The sequence below is a fragment of the Chelonia mydas genome, chromosome 1 (genome assembly GCF_015237465.2).
Source record: "Chelonia mydas isolate rCheMyd1 chromosome 1, rCheMyd1.pri.v2, whole genome shotgun sequence".
NCBI classification, from domain to species: Eukaryota; Metazoa; Chordata; order Testudines; family Cheloniidae; genus Chelonia; species Chelonia mydas.
In genome coordinates this window covers 44,534,645-44,555,998 of record NC_057849.1, presented here as the reverse complement: position 1 = coordinate 44,555,998, position 21,354 = coordinate 44,534,645, and positions in this window count along the sequence as shown.

Genomic DNA, 21,354 nt, shown 5'->3' with positions numbered 1-21,354 from the left:
TTATCATAATATGTTAAATCTTGTGTGTGTGTATATATATATATATATACACACACATACACACACACTCTATGTTAATCTCTTTGTGTAGGTTAAATTAGATAAAAACAAATACTCTTACACTATAACCTTCCAGCAATACTGCTTTATTTCTTAAAATTCAGAATAGTAATACTCAAGAATCCTAAAACACAGAAAGAAAACAGGCTGCTCCAAGACAGCAAGTTACAACTCAAACCACCTTGTTTGAAGATGGCTTTTTTCAGAGTGACTCTGATTTCATGCTTTGCTACAGAGCCCCTGTCCTATATGCAGGACAAGGAAACATCCACCACTTTTAAAATGATAGCTTGCAATTCAAGCGCAGTCCTCAATATACTATATACATTTTTTAATATATATTCTTATCCTTCAAACCATTACTCCTGGCAATGAGACTACTTGAATGAATAGGGAGTGCTCATTTGAGTTTGGATTGGAGAATTAAACTCTATTTAAGTTTGTTACAAACCCATTTTGTGACACTGTGGTTGACATGGTGTCAATGTTTCATTTTCAGCTACAGAGCACTGTTAGCTTGGTCTGAAGTGGGTCTACGAGGGGGACAGAGGGTGCAGCAGGGTGGGGAACTCAGCCTGTGAAGGCCACAAGGTCTGAATCTATCACATGAGCCCAAGGCCCATCACCAAAATCCCAGGTCTTTTACCTCTTGGAGCTGTTCATTTTATTCCTTAAGCACACTGAAAACCAGCCACAAGTTGCAACAAATAATTACCAGCAGCCCAGTACCTCACTTAGGTACTAAGAGCATTTCTACTTAACCCACTGCCTTGAAGGTGCTGCAAGGAAGGCAAAAAAACCCTGGTCCTGTGCAATTGGCCTATGGGAGAAAAAATTCCTTCCTGACCCCCCTAAACAGGCGATCACCTAGACCCACAGCATCTATCAGACTGGGTTCCCATTCCTAGTTCACGTATGTAGGGTGGGCTGCTGAAACAGAGCTGAAAGAGGCACTGGGCTATATCCTGGAAGCTGGGGAATGCTGGTCAATCAGCATCCCTCTCTCCCAGACGGCCAACAGATGTTCCTATTGTCCCTGGGCAAGTGTGTCTCTCCCTTGCTACTGGGGCTGCCCTCCTTTCACTGTCAGCCCCATCAATTTCCCCAACCTGTTGATGAAGCAGGGTGACGTTGTCATCTCATCTGAAGCCAGTAAGTTCAGAGGCAGAAGCAACTTAAAAGGATGCTAGGGGGAAATGTTAACTAAAGTTTTTCACTCCCCTTCCCAAAAGGTGTGTGTCCTGTTGGTTTGAGATCAAAACTTATTTTACTCAAGTATTTATTACATCCAGCCAAAACGTAAGATAGAATTATTTGAAAAGTAATGTGTGGTCATGTACTTGATGACTGTATCAAAAAGAGTAGAGTTAAGTTTCCATAAGCATATATATCAGCGAATAGGGCAAATTCATTGGGAAACCCCCCCCCCCCTTGTTTTCCCCATGGTTTCACAAGGTATAACTGAGTGTGGAATTTAGCTGAGACAATATTTATACTTTCAAGATGCCAATAGCCATGTGACCCTAAAGACCAAATTCTGCCTTTAAATGCATGCCTGCCCCAGATCAGTGGCTACATTCAATTCCTGCCTCTGTGATTTTGGGCAAGTACTTAACCCCCACTCTACCTAGGTTACCCAGCTATAAAAGGGAAATCAAACTTCTGTACTTCATAAAGTTGCTGTAAAGATCAAGTCCACGGAAGATTGCTAGATGCCCAAAGAGGACAGTGATGAAGGCTAAACAAGTACATAGGTAGGTATGTACATTAAACATGACAACTGTATGTGTGACTATATAAAGTGATCATTTTCTACCAAATGATATTTTATAGGATAGAATCTCTATTATGCAAGTAGTGGTTTTCATTATATACTGCCCCTGAGCGGGGAAGAAAAGAAGTCCACATACTCAACAGTTACACCAGTGCAACCATTTTGCGTTAAACAGGGTTGCACGAATGAAATTAAGAGGCAAGATTGTCAAGTGCACAGCCTCTGATTGAAAGAGAACATCTTCATTACTCAAGGCACAATCTCTATTTATGGCATTGCTGTTTTATATTCTATACTGTATCAGTCTCAACTATTCATCTGGCTAGTCAGTTTCAATATTCCTAATTTTATCATTTGGTAATTAAACTTCTCCTGGTGACGTAACTGATTATAAAAGGCAACTATTCCTGTGAGAGAGATCAGGCTTGGTTAGGCAGAATGGAAAATAGATGAGTTGAGCTGTATTAGAAATTTTTTTTTTAGCAGATGTGAAAACTGCAAGAAGAAGAGATGTGGGACTCATAAATCCTCCCAGTTACCTCATGCAAACTGACATATCTTCTCTGATTATGTCTGCAAACCAGTTAATGTTTTGTTCACCTCAGGAGTATTTTTGCATCATAGAGGGATGCTATAGAGGTTCTGTTTTTCTACAGTGCCTAGCACAATGGGGTTCTGGTCCATGATTAAAGCTCATAGGTGCTATAATAATTCAAACAAGAATAATCAGATCAAGGAATGGTAAATAGGGCAACTGTAATACAAATTCATCTGTCACTATTCATAGAATCAAGACTATGGTCCAAGAAGGTTCTCAGTGTCTCTCCTCTACAAGATAACAGGGTTTTATTCACCTTACTGGCATTTCTCTACACTGTAGTGTACTCCACCTGCCTCTTTGTGCTGCACAAATATTCTCAGGATTCAACAGGAACATTTTTGGGGGAGACATTGACCAAACTTGTAGGATTGACAGTGCTCAAAATCTTCTTGACTTGTTCATTGCCATTCTCAGATAAGTTCTGATGTGCCGGCATTGCTGATCCGGTTCTCACATTTTACTGAGCCAAGGGGTAGCATAAGGACACAGCGAAGGTGTTAAAAGTTAGGGTACTCTGAAACTGTCACTGCAATTCTCTAACTTTGCACTATTATACCAACCTTCCATGACTGTGCCATCACTTACGTACTATCAATGTCAGAGCTGGCTAAATCACCATTGATTCCAATAGTTTTTCCATAAATGGTATGTCCACTACTTGGTAGACATGCAAAACCACCAGCACTTTTGGACTGAAGCAAAGCCTCTTCACTAATCCACCAGCTAAAGCAGCAGCAGAACAGACTTGCATATCATTATCTGCATAATAGCCTCTCTTTGCACTGGCTCCCCACTGAAGAAGAAAGTCAAGCTCAAAATTTTGGTCCAGATCTTCAAAATTCTCTAGTGGATTGGCCCAAGATATCCAAAAGACCCATCTTCTACCTCTACATGACCATCTACAGCAGCTGTGTTCTACCTGAAATCAACCTCAGTAATGAGAGTTGTGTGCACAGGTGACAAAACTTTCTGGCCCAAGATTGAAACAGCCTCAGAAGTGATTAGAGCTCACCATCTTCAGAGTGAAGTGTAAAACCCCCACGTTTTTAATGAGGTTTTTTACAATAAACCCAGGGCCTTGATTTGGAGAGAAAGAGAGACAAAGAAATCACTTCAAAAAAGGATTTCTGTTAGAATTTATATTACTTAACTAGACAGATTTTTTGCATTTGTTTCTGGAAACCCACTGTTTTCCCCCTCCCCAGTACACACACACTCCCTTTTCCAAAGCTCCCTTCCTTTTGCTATTATTACTTGTGCTATTTCTGACCTTGCCTTATAAGTTCTGAAGCAAGGACTGCATTTTTTATTAGTCCTATAAAATGCCATCCACCTTGTGGCAGTTTGAGTATTATGATGTAGTTTGGACCTAAATCCTGTAGTCCCTATTTAGCTAATGTTCTCAGTGATGCACTGGAAGATTTGCCTGAGCACAGTCTGAAGAAATGGACCATTTACTTGCAAAGTTTTCATCCTATTTAGCAAATTGAACATATAGGGCCCAATCCTACAAACAGATCCACAAGCAAGGACTCTTACTCCTGCATAGCCCCATTGAGTTCAGGAGGGCTCTGCCTAAGACTGAGGTCTTATGCATGCAGAGTTCTTTGCAGGATTAGGCCTGTCACAGGGTCAACTCACCACTCGTAGCTCCTCCTCCTGGCAATCCTAGGGATTAGCTCTGGCCGGGCATTGCACCCTCCCCAGCAGGGTCTCTCCCATCAACCTCTCACTCTGCAGACCCCTCTTGCTCCAGGTACCACAGCCTGCTTTTTGTGACTCAGCCCTCCAACCAGGTCACCATACATGTTCCCCCCTTTCCAGGGTGTATCAAAGTCTTTCCAGGACAACAGTCTCAGGCAGTCCACTGTCTCTTGCCTGCCATACACCACAGCCTCAGTGTCTGGTAGGGGAACCCAGGCCCACCCTCTAGTCCAGGTTTCAGTTCAGAAGCCCTCTGGTCAGTAGAGAAGGCCTGCACTGTCCTACCTTACTACAACCCCCTCTTCCTCTCAGCTCTTGGGCTTTATACAGGCCCTTCCTCTTCCTGCCCAGCTGGGCCTCATTTAATCAACCCCCTGCTCCCTGGCTCCTCCAGGAGGTGCGGCCTGTGGAGTTAATTGGCCTCCCTGGCCATCTTAACCCCTTCCAATCCTGTGTGGGGTGGACACCTCATCACAGGCCCTTTAATAAACCCTCTAACCCTGAGATCCTGTAGCATAAAGCAGCGCTCTCCAGCTGAATCACCCAAAGCTCAGGTACTATATGCCAGTATAAAAAGTCACCATAATGTCTGCTGAGGCACGCTTCTGTTGCACTCCAATCAGCTCTGCCCAGTTTCTGAAGTACATGGGAGTATCTCTTAAAGCCAAAAGAGAGCTTGGGAAGAAGCCCTAGGAATAGCCAAGCTTTGTAGAGGAAGCCTACGCTGAGATTATATTGTTGGTTTTTTTAAGTTACCAGTAAAACCACATGCCAATAAAGGAGTGACTTTAGGCACTAAGCGTGGAATTCACAAAGTATTGAGGTGCCTAACTCCTATTGATTTCAATGGGAGTCAGATGCCTAAATACCTTTGTGACTCACATCCCAACTTGTGGTCTGTGTGCTCTAATGACTTTGGTTAACAACTCCACTCCTCCAGCACAATGGAACTCTGCAATAAGGGCAAATCTTCTATGTGCGGGAAACAAAACTTTCTCAGGGGCCAGTCTGCACGTGTGGAATGAGATCTTCCCAGGAACTAGGAACCGTCACAAATCTCTTCCGGGGCTAAGGACAAGGTGCACTTCTTTGACCTGCCTTCTCTCGTATAAAACACATAGCAGCATGTATATTTAAAACAAAAAAACCCTTCCAAAACAAGACATGCCACTGCATGCAGTTTCTCCTCTGGGGTGATGATGAGAGAGAGAATGAACCACGTGTGTCAGTTGTTAGTCATGTCATTTCATGCACTACTGGAAAGCGCTCCAGCCCAGATCCACAAAAAGACTTAGGTACCTAACTCCCACTTTAGACATCTAAGTCCAAAATTTTGGTGCTACTGAGATCCTCAAAACCCCTGCTCAGCTGTCATCTAACCCTGGAGGCACCTGAAGTCCCTCTGGTAAGGTCCCCAAGATGCCTAAGTTTCTGCCTCTGGGCATGCTCACTGTTGCCTGATGACCAGCACCTATCTCATCCCTAAACTCCAGGGGGATCCTCAAACCAGGTGAACTTGGCATTACCCTGCCTTTACTATCTGCAGGGCCCAATCCAATAGGTGGTCTCAAAGTATGCCTAACTCCACACAAAACAGTCAAGGGGAATGCCTCCTTAATAACCTTTAGCCTAGTGGGTAGGGCACTCACCTGGGATAGGAGAAACCTGGTTCAATTCTCCCCTCTGCCTGATGAGGAGAAGGGAAACCCAAGTTCAAATCCTACCTCTCACATGAATGCTCTAACTCCTGGCCTATGGGGTATTCCGGACTGGGGCTCTCTAAGTTTCTCCTGCTGAAGCTTTTTCATTTTGTACCAAATACTTAATGAAATATTCATTCTCTCTCTCTCTCTCTCGCTCTCTCTCTCTCTGGCCCAATGACTCTATAGTTCAATGGTTAGGATACTCACCTAAAAGGTGGCAGATACCCATTGAAATCCCTTCTCCTCATCAGGCAAAGAGGGAAATTGTAACAACATCTCTAACATCCCAGCTGAATACTCTAACCTTGGAGTAAAATATTATAAGGGAGGCTGCTGCCCTTCTTCCTCCCTTCCTCCCACCCCCAAACGTTTTGGGTTAGGTGTGCATTGCTGCTGTTCTTGCTAGAAACAGCTTAGGCACCTGACTGCAGGAAAGGTTTCATAGCTGTGGATACCAAGCAGAGATAGCCCCCATCCAGCCTGAACTTAGGTGCCTAACTCACCCCTCTTTCCTCAGTATCCGCTACTGGGAAGCTTAGGCAGCTTTTATGGATCCCATTCTTAGGTATCTATCTTTCCCCAGGCATTGAATAGGTCTCCTACATGTCTAACTCAGGGTTTATGGACTCCACTCAATGGCTAGGTGCCTAAAAGTTAGGCACTGCAACACCTAAGTCCCTTGGTGGATTTGAGCCTCAGATACTGTGGAGATGGGGGTGGTATAAGAACCTATATAGAGTAAAATCGACTGCAGTAGATCTAATCTACCTGGGTTTCAGTGAGGCATTTGGTACAGTTCCACATGGGAAATGATTAGTTAAATTGGAGAAGATGGGGATTAATATGAGAATTGAATTGAAAGGTGGATACGGAACTGGTTAAAGGGGAGACTACAACCGGTCATACTGAAAGGTGAATTGCTAGGCTGGAGGGGTTACTAGTGGAGTTCCTCTAGGACCAGTCTTGTTTAACACTTTCATTAATGACCTTGGCACAAAAAGTGGGCATGTGCTAATAAAATTTGCAGATGTCACAAAGTTTGGCGGTTTTGCCAATATGGAGGAAGACCAGAATATCATACAAGACTATCTAGATGACCTTGAAAACTAGAGTAATAGAAATTGGATGAAATTTAATAGTGTAAAGTGCAAGGTCATGCACATAGGGACTAACACAAATTTTTGCTATAAACTGGGGATGTATCAGTTGGAAGTGACAGAGGAGGACAAAGAGCTGGGAGTATTGGCTGATCATAGGATGACTATGAGATGCCAATGTGATGTAGCAATGAAAAAGCCTAATGCAGTCCTAGGATGCATCAGACAAAGCATTTCCAGTACAGCTAGGGAAGTGTTAATACCATTATACAAGGCACTGGTGAAACCTCATCTGGAATACTGCATGCAGCTTTAATCTCCCATGTTCAAGAAAGATGACTTCAAATTGGAACAGGTTCAGAGAAGGGCTACTAGGATGATCAGAGGAATGAAAAACCTAACTTATGAAAGGAGACTCAGGGACCTTGGCTTGTTTAGCCTAACAAAACAGAGGCTGAGGGGAGCTAAGGTTGCTCTGTACAGAGGCAGAAATACCCGAAGGGAGAGGAGGGTTATTTAAGTTAAGAACCAGTGTTGACACAAGAACAAATAGATATAAACTGGCCATCAACAAGTTCAGGCTTGAAATTAGATGAAAATTTCTAGCCATCAGAGTGAAGTTCTGGAACAGCCTTCCAAGGGGAGTAGTGGAGGAAAAAAAACTGATAAGTTTATGGATGGGATGGGATGGTGAGATTGCCTACAATGGCATGTGGCCCAGCTGAGACTGCGGTAGCAAATGTCCCCAATGGCTAGTGATGGGACACTAGATGGGGAGACCTCTGAGTTACTACAGAGAATTCTTTCTGGCTGGTGGGTCTTGCTGACATGCTCAGGGTCTAACAGATTACCATATTTGGGGTTAGGATCAGGAAGGAATTTTCCCCAAAGTCAGCTTGCCAGAGACGCTGGGGGTTTAGCCTTCCTCTGCAGCATGGGGCATGGGTCATTTGCAAGTTTAATGTAGTGTATAGGGTGGATTCTCTGTAACGTTAAATCTTTAAATCATTATTGAGGTCTTCAGTAACTTAGCCAGAGGCTATGGGTCTATTACAGGAGTGGGTGGGTGAGGTTCTGAGGCCTGCAATGTTCTGGAGATCAGATTAGATGATCACGATGGTCCATTTTGTCCTTAAAGTTGATGATTTCCTAGCTTCAGACCATCATTAATAACAGACATATCTATAAAGAAAAAAGAGAAACACAGCATGCGCAGGACCCAGTTAAAATCTTGCCTTGAGCTGACTGAAAAATACTGAACATTTTTCATGAAGAAGTTTCATCAAAACTTTGGATTTTCAAAAGGGTTCACGTCTATAAGACAGTGTTAAAAAAACAATTAACTTTTGAAATTTTGCTGATTTTTCAACCAGCTTTAATCTTGACATTTGCCACCAGAAACAGTTAAATTTACTGCTGTATTTGTGCTATTCCCCATTATAAGTACAGGGAATATTGCAATTACTACAATGCAGGTAAATACCAGGATGCAATACACATCAAGGGCCCAGTTTTGCAGTATGTGCTCACAGGAGTACTCCTACTGCAATCAACGGATTTGCAAAATCAGGCCCATTATTTTAGTGTAACATTTTCATATTAAGCCATTAAAATTATACAAATAAAATCCTTTGTTTTATTCTTCCATCTGTTTCTTGTGGATAATTTGGAAAGAGAAAATAGGGTAGAATAACTGAACAAGTTGTCTGCCCAGCTCTGCTATTGTAGGGAATCTATATTTATGGTTTGAAATCTTGTTCATTGTAATCCCTTGTTTTTACTCACTAACGCCTTAAGAAATTTAAATTTGTATTGAAATCTGCCATGATTGGTCTCTACCTAAGGGTGATTTTTAAAATATTGTAGTTTCTATAAAGTTTGATGATTTCGGCCGTTTTGTAAATGTGACTGCATGAATAAAATGTTCTCTCATCACACTTTTTTCATCCACTCAAAAATGGCTGAACTTTGGAACATGAAACTTGGCATGGGACTAGTCCAGCTGTACATCCGGGGCTACGTTTTATTGAATTTTTCCTAAGGGACTAATTTAACATCTATTGTAAGTATTCTCTCAAGAAGATTAAAATCTTGCTGAAGGTTATTCAAGGATTTTATTTCTCCATTAGCCACAATGTCAACAAGACTTTATTTGCCACAGGTCAATTTCTAGTGCTTCCAGTTCAGGAAGGGTGCTGCCAATTCAGGAAGGGTGCAGTCAAAAAGAGGCCTGCAGGAACCAGAATAACTTATTTTCTCATTAGGGTTGCCAGGCGTCCAGTTTGGGACTGGAATGCACAGTCGAAAAGGGACTCTGGTGGCTCCAGTTGGCACCACTGACCGGGCCATTAAAAGTCCGGTCAACAGCACAGCGGGCGCCCGGGGCTAAGGCAGGCTCCCTGCCTGCCCTAGCTCCACGCAGCTCCCAGAAGAGGCTGCCAGGTCCTTGTGGCTCCTAGACGCATTGGTGGCCTGGGGGGCTCCACGCACTGCCCCTGCCCCCAGTGCTGGCTCCACAGCTCCCATTGGGGGGAACCGTGACCAATTGGAGCTGCAGGGATGGTGCCTGTGGGCACGATGGCAGTGTGTGGAGCCTCCCTGGCCACCCATGTGCCTAGGGGCCACAAGGGCCTAGCGGCTACTTCCTGGGAGCCACAGTAAGTACCGCCAGGACCCTGAACACTCTCCCGCACCCCAACCTCCTACCCCAGCCCTGAGTCCACTCCCACACCCAAACTCCCTCCCAAAGCCAACACCCCAACCCCCTGCCCCAGCCCTGAGCCCCCTCCTGCACCCAAGCTCCACATCCCCCGCCCCACCCCAGAGCCTGCAACCCAGCCGGAGCCCTCAGCACCCTCCTGCATCCCAGTCGCCTGCTCCAGCCTGGTGAAAGTGAGGGAGGGAGGGGAGAGCAAGCTACGGAGGGAGGGGGAATGGAGTGAGTGGGGTGGGGCCTCAGAGAAGGGGCAGGGCAGGGGCAGAGGTGTTCGGTTTTGTGCCATTAGAAAGTTGGCAACCTTATTTCTCATGCCAACCTGCAAAAATTGTTAATTTAAAAAGGCTTCTCATTACAGGTTTAGATGAAAACTCACAAATCCTTCTCTGATAAACTCTAGCAATACTATCCCCTCCTCAATTTCAAAACAGTTTAATTCACCATAAAATGTGGACTACTAATAGGATAGTTCAGTTCCTTAAAACTTTACTAACTCAGGGGTAGATTATATTGCCCCTTCCTAATCCACATTGTAGGTGAAAACAGTGGGAGTTTTGCCATTGATTTCAATGGGGTCAGGATGTTACGGCGTGTTTTTCTTATAGGCCCCAACATGGTAAACACATCTGACACATGGACATTGTGCTGAAATCAAAGGCAGCTTCTCACTAAGGACCAGTCCTATAATAAACACACACATAAGTGACTTTAGTCACTGAAGTAGTTCCATCAAAGCATACAATGCTTACAAGATCAGGTCCCCAATCCTACACTAAATCCAGAGCCCTGCATCTGCTCAAATTCCACGGAAGTCAGTGAGACCCCTATGGACACAGGAGTCAATACGGGCAGATCCCAATGCAAAATCAGGTCCGTAATGTAGTTCTTAGTTCTCATGAGAATAAAATTATCTTTCAAGTACAGTAGAACCTCAGTTGTACTAACACCCGCCTTACGAATGACCAGTTATATGAACCTTATTGTCCTAATGTGTGGGGCGGATTCACATAACAAAAGTGATATCTATGAAGAACATTTTGACATCTCTTCACATTTAAATGCATTCAATGTATTGGAAATTGCTGTGGAGTAGCTTGAAGGACAAGAGAAAAGGGATGCAGTGCACCACACGACAACTTATATACTGTGCCTACTGCAATTTTGAGATGTTCAATTTTAGGATCTCCTCAGACCCCACTTAGTTTGTAAAATAGGGGTTCTATTGTAATAGGTGATAAAAATATTGACCTTCAATCATATTGCAATTACTACACGTTAGGAAAGGACGTCTCCAAGGGTAGAATTAAATTATAAAAAAAGGTCTGCTGTAACATACTCAATAATGGGGTTGTATTAAGGCTCATATACATTCTGATTGTTCTCATAAGTAATAAGAGACATTTTAAATAAATCAGCTATATGGTTGTATAATGTCAATGTGACAGGGTGGACTAGACCCTTAGGCCCCACTGCTGAAGACCTCAGGGTCCTGCCACACCCATCCCAGGAAAGGAATAGTGGAGCTAAGTCCTCTGAGCAGCCCAGAGGGACTGTGTAGGAAGCAGCCAATTAGGAGGAGGCTGCAAAGGGCTAGCCAATCAGAGAGGCTGCAGGGGGAAGCCAATCAGAGCCCAGGGGACCCTATAGAAAGGAGCTGCAGAGCCAAAGACAGGTAGTTGCTCCTTTGAGCTTGAGGAGTGAAAGTGGTGCTCCTAGTGGGCTGAAGGACTGCAGTACCATAGACATCTCAGTGCTGGCAGGGCCTGGGGGGGGGTGAGGAAGAGCTCCTGACAGGCTGCTGGGCCTGAACATAGAAGAGCCCTGAGGTAAGAGTGAAGCACTTGTGAAGGCTGGGGCTGCAGGAAGTGGCCCAGGGAACTGAAAGCAGTTTTGTTAAAGGGATACAGAGGCATGAATTTAATTATAAGAATGTGAATGATAATAGGGAATAAATTAAGAACCGCTTATTAGATGCCCAAAAAACCACAACTCCACAATTGAGGAAGAAGGCCATGCTGGTTTAAAAAACAAACAACCCAAAACAACCTGAGAAGGGGATGAAGGCAGCTACAAAAAGCGTGAATGTATATAACAGATGGAAGAAAGGAAAAGTCAAAAGTTAGGAACTGTAAAAACTTGAAAAGGGAAGCCAAGGGACACAAGGATAAATCTATGGCCAGCAGAGTTAAGGACAATAAAAAGGAGTTTTAAAATATATTAAGAACAAAAAAGAATGCTGACTATGGTATTGGGCCACTAGTAGATGGAAGTGGTAGAATTATCAATAATAATGCAGAAAAGGCAGAAGTGTTCAATAACTATATCTTTTCTGTATTTGGAGAGAACACAGATGATGCATATGTTATGCATCTGATAACACTTCTTCCATTCCACTAGTATCTCTGGAGGATGTTAAACAGAAGCTACAAAAGTTAGACATTTTTAAATCAGCAAGTCCACATAACTTGCATCCAAGAGTTTTAACAGAGCTCTCTGAGGAGCTCACTGGAGCATTAATGTTGATCTTCAATAAATCTTTGAGTATTGGAGCAGTTCCAGAAGGCTCAAACAAAGCTAATGTTGTGCTAATCTTTAAAAAGCATAAATGGGATGACACAGGTAGTTATAGGCCTGTCAGCCTGACGTCGATCCCAGGCAATATAATGGAGTGGCTGATACAGGACACAATTAATCAAGAACTAAAAGAGGGTAATGTAATTTATGTAAATCCATATGCATTTATGAAAAATAGATCCTGGCAAATTAAGGGTGATACCTTTTTTTGATGAGATTACAAGTTTGGCTGATAAAGGCAATAAGGCTGATGTAATATACTTAGAATTCTGTTAGGCATTTGAATTTGTGCCACGTGACATTTTGATTAAAAAAACTAGAACAATATAAAATGAATATAGCCAGTTTTTAATGCATTTAATCCAACTGATAGGTCTCAAAATGTAATTGTAAATGGGGAATCATCATCGAGTGGGGGTGTTTCTAAAGGGGTCCTGCAAAGATTGCTTCTTGGCCCCATGCTATTTAACATTATCAATGACTTGGAAGAAAACTGAAAGTTTGCAAATGACACAAACTGAGGGAGTGGTAAATAATGAAGAGGACAGGTCACTGATACAGAGTGATCTAGATCACTTGGTAAACTGGGTGCAAGCAGACAATAGGCTTTCTAATGAGAGTAACTGTAAATGTATACATCTGGGAACAAAGTATGTAGTATACTTATAGGATGAAGGAACCCTATCCTGGGAAGGAGTGACTCTCTAAAAGGATTTGAGGGTTGTGGTGGATAATTAGCTGAACATGAGCTCCAAATGTGACACTTTGAGCAGAAGAGCTAACATGATCCTGGGAAGCATAAATAGGAAACTCTCTCAAGTAGGAATAGAGGATATTTTACCTCTGTATTTGGTAGTGGCGCAACCACTGCGGGAATACTATGTTCATTTTTGTGCTCACAATTCAAGAAGGATGTTGGTAAATTGGAGACAGTTCGGAGAAGAGCCATGAGAATGATTAAAGGATTAGAAAACATGGCTTATGGTGATTGAGCTCTTTGAGTCAATCTGTTTATTTTAACAAAGAAAAGGTTATGGGATTTACTTGATTAGTCTATAAGTATCTATATGGGAAACAAATATTTAATAATGGTCTCTTCAATCTAGCAGAGAAAAGTATAACATGATCCAATGGCTGGAAGTTTAGGGTAGACAAATTCGGACGGCAAACAAAGCACACTTTTTTTTAGCGGAGTAATTAACCACTGGAACAATTTACCAAGGTTTGTGGTGGATTCTCCATCACCGACAATTTTTAAATCAAGCTGGGAAGTTTTTCTGAAAGATCTGCTCTAGGAATTATTTTCAGGGAGTTCTATGGCCTGTGCTCTGCAGAAGGTCAGACTAGATGATCACAGTGGTTTCTTCTGGCATTAGAAACTATGAATCTACAATAAATTCTGAGTTATTCATAGCACCCTAAATACCACTCCCTCAGTGCTGGAGGGTCTGTATTCTGCTGCTCTCCTTTCTTCCTTTTGTCAGGATCCTGAACTTGACCATATCATGGTCACTGCTGCTCAGATTGCCACCCACTTCTACTTCTCCGACCAATTCTTCCCTATTTGTGAGCAGCAGGTCAAGAGTTGGTTCCAGGCCCCCTAGTTGGTTCCTCCAGCACTTGCACCAGGAAGTTGTCCCAAACACTCTCCAAAAACAGTCTGTGCACTGATGTATTGCTCTCCCTGCAGATGTCAGGGTGATTGAAGTCCCCCATGAGAACCAGGGCCTGTGATCTGGAATCTTCTGTTAGTTGTCCGAAGAAAGCCTCGTCTATCTCATCCTCCTGGTCTGGTGGTCTGTAGCACACACCCACCACAACATCATCCTTGTTGCTCTCACCTCTAAACTTAACCCAAAGACACTCAACAGGCTTTTCTTCAGTTTCATATTGGAGCACTGAGCAATCATACTGCTCCCTTACATACGGTGGAACTCCTCCACCTTTTCTCCCCTGCCTGTCCTTCCTGAACAGTTTATACCCATCCATGACAGTGCTCCAGTCATGTGAGTTACCCCACCAAGTCTATGTTATTCCAATCACATCGTAGTTCCTTGACCGTGTCAGGACTTCCAATTTTTCCTGCTTGTTTCCGAGGCTTCTTCCATTCATGTATAGGCACCTACGATAACTAGCTGATTGCTCTACTTTTGCAGTATGAATCAGGAGGCCTCCCCTGTTGCAGCCTCCTCCTTGTGTTTCCTCCTGGTATCCCACTTCCCCACTTATGTCCGGGCTTAGGTCACCATCCCCCAGCAAACCTAGTTTAAAGCCCTCCTCACTAGGTTAGCAAGCCTACCTGCAAAGATACTCTTCCCTCTCTTTGTTAGGTGGATTCCATCTCTTCCTCGCAATCTTTCTTCCTGGAACAACATCCCATGGTCGAAGAATCCAAAGCCTTCTCTCCGACACCACCTGCATAACCATGCATTTACAGCCACGATTCGATGGTCCTTACCTGGGTCTTTCCCTTCAACAGGGGGGATGGACGAGAACACAACTTGAGCCTCAAACTCCTTTATCCTTCTTCCCAGAGCCACGTAGTCTGCAGTGACCCGCTCAAGGTTATTCTTGGCAGTATCATTGGTGCCCACATGGAGAAGCAGGAAGGGATAGTAGTCCAAGGGCTTGATCAGTCTCGGCAGACACTCTGTCACATCCTGAATTCTAGCTCCAGGCAAACAGCACACTTCTCGAGTTTCCCGGTTTGGACGGCAGATGGATGACTCTGTCCTGCTTAGGAAGGAGTCCCTGACCACCACCAGCTGTCTCCTCCTCTGGGAAGTGGTGGTCATGGAAACCCCATCCCTCAGACAATGCATCCCATGCCTTCCGGTTGATGGGGTCTTCAGATCCCTTCCCTCAGATGACTCTTCCAAACCATTCTCCACTGTAGTACCTGTGCAGAGAGCCTGAAAAAGGTTCTTACCTCTATCTGCATTGGGGGTACATGGGTTCTCCTCTTTCTTCTTCCAGAGTCACATGCTGCCAATTTTCTTCCCCATTCTGCAATGCCCTCTCTGATTCTTCAGCATGGTGTGCCTGCAGTACCAAATGCTGACTTCTATCCAGAAAATCTTTTTTTCTCTGATGCAACGCAAAGTTGATACTTGGGTCTCTAGTCCTTTAACCTTCTCTTCCAATATAGAGATCAGCTTGCACTTTGTACAGACGAAGTCACTTCTATCCTCTGGGAGAAAAACAAACATGGCACACCATGTGCAGGTCACAATAGCTGATCACTCACTATCCATAATGTCTTCCTTCTAAGAGCCTCTTCTGATGTCCCAGCAGCTCTCCTGCAGACACGGGCTCCTCCAGGAGTAAGGCACCCATTGGCTTGGCAGCAAAGTCAGCAGCCTGCAGCAAGCAGGATGCATCTGTTTCTCTCGCTGCCTCAGCCCCAGATGAGCTGGAGGCTCTGCCTTTTATACTTCTTGTCCCACTTTCCTACTTCCAGCAGAAGGAACAAGTCTGGTCTAGCTCTGCCCACCTGGGCACAGGGGGTGGCTCCTCCCCCTCTGGATTGGAGGGAGGCCACAGTGCCTCACTACACTCCCCAGAAAGTGTCTATTTTAAATGCTTATATACTCCAGCAATCATTCTGATGCCTCAATTTTTTCTTGCCCTATTGACATTTGGCAAATGATGCAGGTTTATTGGACACTTTCATCGAATGAATAATCTGAAAACCCAGAAAGAAGCCCTCTGGATCCCCGTTAGTGCAAATGCTGCCCATTGTATGCAATATATCTAATCTATTTCTGGACTGTACACTAGAGAGATGAATGAATTATTATAGCTGTTCATGAGACATGGGCAATATGCCTAAAACAGGAGAAATTAATGCATCTGTAACAGATCATACCTCATTTAACTTTATTCCTTTGACAGCTCACTTGACTTCTAAGTCTAAAAGGTGGACATTAATGATAATGTCTTTGCGCATAATTATTTGGTAAATACAGAGACCCAGCTGCAAAAGACTGATCACAATGGAGTAAATGAGTTAGTCTAAATATGCTCTGAGCTGCAAAGATTTATTGCAAACGACCAATGGGATACTGGCTTTATTAAATGATTAATCTAGAGCACTGTCAAAATTAAAGGATTCAATACCAAAATTTATAGCCCAGTAGCTACTGATAACTAGATCATTAAGCACTATCATAAAATATTGACTTAGACACAAAAGTGGAGTGAAATAATACAAATTAATGAAATCAAGGTACTGTAATAAGCAATCAAGATATTGCAACAATCAGATTTTCTGTTTAATTTTCTGTTTATGATCTGATCATCTCACCATGAAGACTTATAAGGCCTAATGCATCTCAAGTGTAAGTGTAACTTCATTGATGTCAATGGAAATATCTGCTTACACCAGGTTCAAATTCACCTCATAATCAAGCTAAAAGTTGGTATTTGATCCAAACATAGATTCATAGAATCATAGAATATCAGGGTTCAAGGGACCTCAGGAGGTCATCTAGTCCAACCCCCTGCACAAACAGGACCAATCCCCAACTAAATCATCCCAGCCAAGGCTTTGTCAAGCCTGACCTTAATAACTTCAAAGGAAGGAGATTCCACCACCTCCCTAGGTAACCCATTCCAGTGCATCACCACCCTCCTAGTGAAAAAGTTTTTCCTAATATCCAAACTAAACCTCCCCCACTGAAACTGGTGATCATTACTCCTTATTCTGTCATCTGGTACCACTGAGAACAGTCTAGATCCATCCTCTTGGAACCTCCTGTCAGGTAGTTGAAAGCAGCTATCAAATCCCCCCTCATTCTTCTCTTCCGCAGACTAAACAATCCCAGTTCCCTCAGCCTCTCCTCATAAATCATGTGTTCCAGTCCCCTAATCATTTTTGTTGCCCTCTGCTGGACGCTTTCCAATTTTTTCACATCTTTCTTGTAGTGTGGGGCCCAAAACTGGGCACAGTACTCCAGATAAGGCCTCACCAATGCCAAATAGAGGGGAATGATCATGTCCCTGATCTGCTGGCAATGCTCTTACTTACACAGCCCAAAATACCATTGGCCTTCTTGGCAACAAGGGCACGCTGTTGACTCATATCCAGCTTCTCGTCCACTGTAACCCGTAGGTCCTTTTCTGCAGAAATGCTGCCTAGCCACTCGGTCCCTAGTCTGTAGCAGTGCATGGGATTCTTCCATCCTAAGTGCAGGGAAAGCCAAATAAGACCAATAAGGCTGAAGAGAAGGAATGGAAGAGAGACTGCTAGATAGGAAAGGACAGAAGAAGCTGTGCATGAGTGACTGTTCTTCCCCAAGATTCTGATCTAAAGACTGTTGTGGCAGGTACTGCAGTTTGCCATCGCCACCACTACATTAGAGCCTGGCCCCACTCCTTACCACCAACAGGGCTGTGACTGGAGGGTTCTGTCTATAACACAGGAACCTGCCCAGACAGCAGGGACTTAACAGCTAGGCTGGGAGCTGGCACCACTGCTACCTCACAGCCTGGACTTGCCCCCTCTCCAGCAACAGGGAGTGTGACAGGGGACCTTTCCAAGACAGCCAGGTCTCAGTGCCAGGCAGGGAGCATACCTTCAGGCCCTCCATGTTTGGGGTTTTGTTTTTTTAAATCTTGTCTATCTGCCACTCACCCATGGCTCTCACCAAGCCCTCTTCTGCATTCTAGCATCCATCCTCCTCCCTTCTCCCCTCTGGCTCCACCCTCTCCTTCCTGGTTACCTAATCCATCACCTCTCCCAACTCCTTCTCCCCTTTCCACCATGACCTCCCCCCGTGTTTCACCAGGACAATTTTAGGTCTAACATCCACATCCTCCTCCTCGCCTCTAATGACACTTATACCAACTCTGGCCCTCCCTCCACCCCCTCTGCCACTCTCATGCCACCATTCTAACCTCACACTCCTTCCCCTTCTCTCTGTCACGGGAACATCCACTCGATCTCTAAACAGATCAGCCTTTCATGGCCTCTTCATATCTCACTCCTCCAGCTCCTTCCTCTCACAGAAACCTGAATCCTCTGACACTGCCTCTGCAGCTGCCCTGTCTTACAGGGGGTCTCTCCTTCTCTCAAACTCCTCATCCTGTATCAGATTTAAGGAGGAATTGTTGGCCTTTTCCTCTCCTCTTCCTGCTGCTTCCCACTCTTTCTCCTGTACTGTATCCAACTCTCCCTCATTTCCGCCTCCAGGTTATCTCATCTACTGTCCAGCCAACTCCTCCCCATCAGCCTTCCCTCTCTGATTTTGACTCCTAGCTTGCTCTTTGCCTCTCCTCACAATCTCCGACATGCATCCTTGGTGGCTTCAGTCTCCATGTTGATGACCGGTCCAACCCCTTTGCTGCACACTTCCTCACACTCATGTCTTCATTTGACTTGCAACCAGGTTTAACTCTCCCAGAACCAAACGGGCTGTTTACTTGACTTCATCTTCCCCTCTCTATCACCTGGTCTCTCTCAGCATTGCCCATTATCCCACCCCTATGCCCTGTCACTTGGCCTTTCTGTGACTTCCAGCTCATCAGCGCTGGTGACTCCTCATCTGCTCTCCTTCCTACCCTCACTCTTCCCTTTCTTCTGTTGATACCATTGTTGATTCTCTTCATGCTTCACTCCCTTCCACCTTTGACTCTTTTGCTCTTCTCTCCCATCACAAGGTCCACCCTTCCAACCTGCAGCCCTGGCTCACCTCCAACCCCTTCCTATGCTTCTGCTCTTACATAGATTAGTGTCTTGGGGAAAATCCTGTGAGTAGCATGACTTTCTCCAGTACAGGTTCATTCAATCCTCCTTCACTTCTGCCAACTTTCTAGCTAAACAACTCTACTGCTCCAGTTTAATTGAATCCCATGCCAGCAATCCTAGCTGCCTTTTTGCCACCTTGACTCACTGCTCAAACCCTCCCCTCCTCTTGCCTCTATTTCTCTCTGCACAGAAGATCAACAATTTCTTCCAAAGAAAATTGACAAAATAGGATATTACCTTCCCCCTTCCCTTGGCTTGGTGCTTTCCTTCCTCCTCCCCCTCCCTGCTCACACACACAAGTTTCTCAGCTGCTTTCCTCCTCTTAACTCTTCCACTTGTCCCAGTGACCCCATCCCATCTCCTGATCTCCCTCACATCAACTCTCACTCTCCTCTGGCTCCTTCCTCTCACAAGTCAAGCATGCTTTAGTCTATCCTATCCTAAAAAGCCCACTCTTGAGCCCACTAGCCTCTCCAGCTACTACCCCTTCTCCCTTTCATCTTGTTGAATACATTCAGCTCATTGAACACACTGTTTACAGTCTCTGTCTGGAGTTCCCCTACTCCAATTCCATCCTAGACCCTCTCCAATCCACCTTCTGCCCCTGCACTCCAATGAAACCACTCTCACCAAAGTCTCTAATGACCTCTTCCTGGCGAACCTCAGAACCAGTATTCCTTCCTCATCCTCCTTGACCTGTCAGCTGCCTCTGATGCAGTTGACCACGCTCCTCTTCTTGAAATCTTGTCCTCTCTTTGCTTCCGTCATGCTCAAATAAATTGGTTAGTCTCTAAGGTGCCACAAGTACTCCTTTTCTTTTTGCAAATACAGACTAACACGGCTGTTACTCTGAAACCCGTCCTCGCCTGATTCTCCTCCTGCCTTGCCATAAACATTCACAAAGCTTCCTCGTTTCTGACCTTCCAGTCCCTCCTTAAAACTCTCCTTTGCCATGATGCCTACAAAAAAGTAAAAGCTAGGTTGCTGGTGTGCTGAGACCACTGCCTATCATGCTGACCAATATTGTCTCATTATTTCCCCCTGTCAGGCTGTATCCACCTTTGTCTTTTGTCCTATATGTAAATTGTAAGCTCTTGGGGGCAGCAATAATCTTTTTGTTTGGCACCTAGCACAATGGGTCCTGCTCCATGGCTAGGGTTCCTAGGCACTATGGTAATACAATTAATAATTTAAAAAAATTGTTACCCCTCCTGCTTAATGTGTGTGTGATGCCAATATGGGGAGATAGCAAGGACTCAGCTTGTGGTTTTCCAGTGTCTGACAGATTGAGTTTCGGTGACAGCTAGATGTCTGAAGCTGGATATGGATAATACAGAGATGATGATGATAGTAGGTAAGGGAGAAACAACTGGAGGAGATGTCAGAGGTGATATCTGCCCCTCCATTTGATGGATTATATCCACCTCTTTAGTACCTAGTGTTTTCTTTGCTTGAAGATACTTATATACTCTAATCAAGTCACCTCTTAATCTACTTCTTGATAAGCTAAACAGATTCAGCTTTTTAAGGCCCTCAGATAATTTTTGTGGCTTTTTTCTGTACCCTCTCCAATTTTTCAGCATCCTTTTTAGAATGTTGACACCAGAACTGGACACAGTATTATAGTATAGCTCTCACCAATGCCGTATACAGTGATAAAATCACCTCCCTGTTCCTACTCACTACTCTGCTGTTTATACAGCCAAGAATTACATTGGCCCTTTTTGCCACAGCACAGCAAGCATACGTTGAGTAGCTTGTCCACTATATGACCATAAATCTCAGAGCCACCGCTTCCCAGAATAGTCCCACCCATTTGATAGATATGACTTACATCCTCTGTACTTAGATACATGCCCTCACATCTGTGGCTGCATTAAAACATATTTTAATGGGCCCCCCTCACCAAGTTATCCAGATCACTCTGTACGACGGCCATGTCCTCATCATTATTTACCACTCCGCCAATCTTTGTGTCATGGCCAAATTTTATCAGCAGTGATTTTATATTTACTTCCAGATCATTGGTAGAAATATTTAATAGAATCAGGCCTTGTTCTTCTGGAACACTAGAAACACCCCAATTCAATGACAAGTTCCCATTGATGACTACTTTTTGACATATGTCAGTTAGCCAGTTCTTACTCCATTCAACACATGCTTTATTGGTATTATATAGTGCTAATTTTTTAGCCAGAATGGCATGCGGTACTAATTCCAATGCTTTACAAAAGCCTAAATATATTGCATATATGCAGTTAACGTTATCAAACAAAGTTATAATCTCAGCAAAATATAAAATCGTGTTTGTTTGACAAGACCTATTTTGAAATATTGAAATCACACCAGACATTGGCCTGTCAAACTGATAAATCAC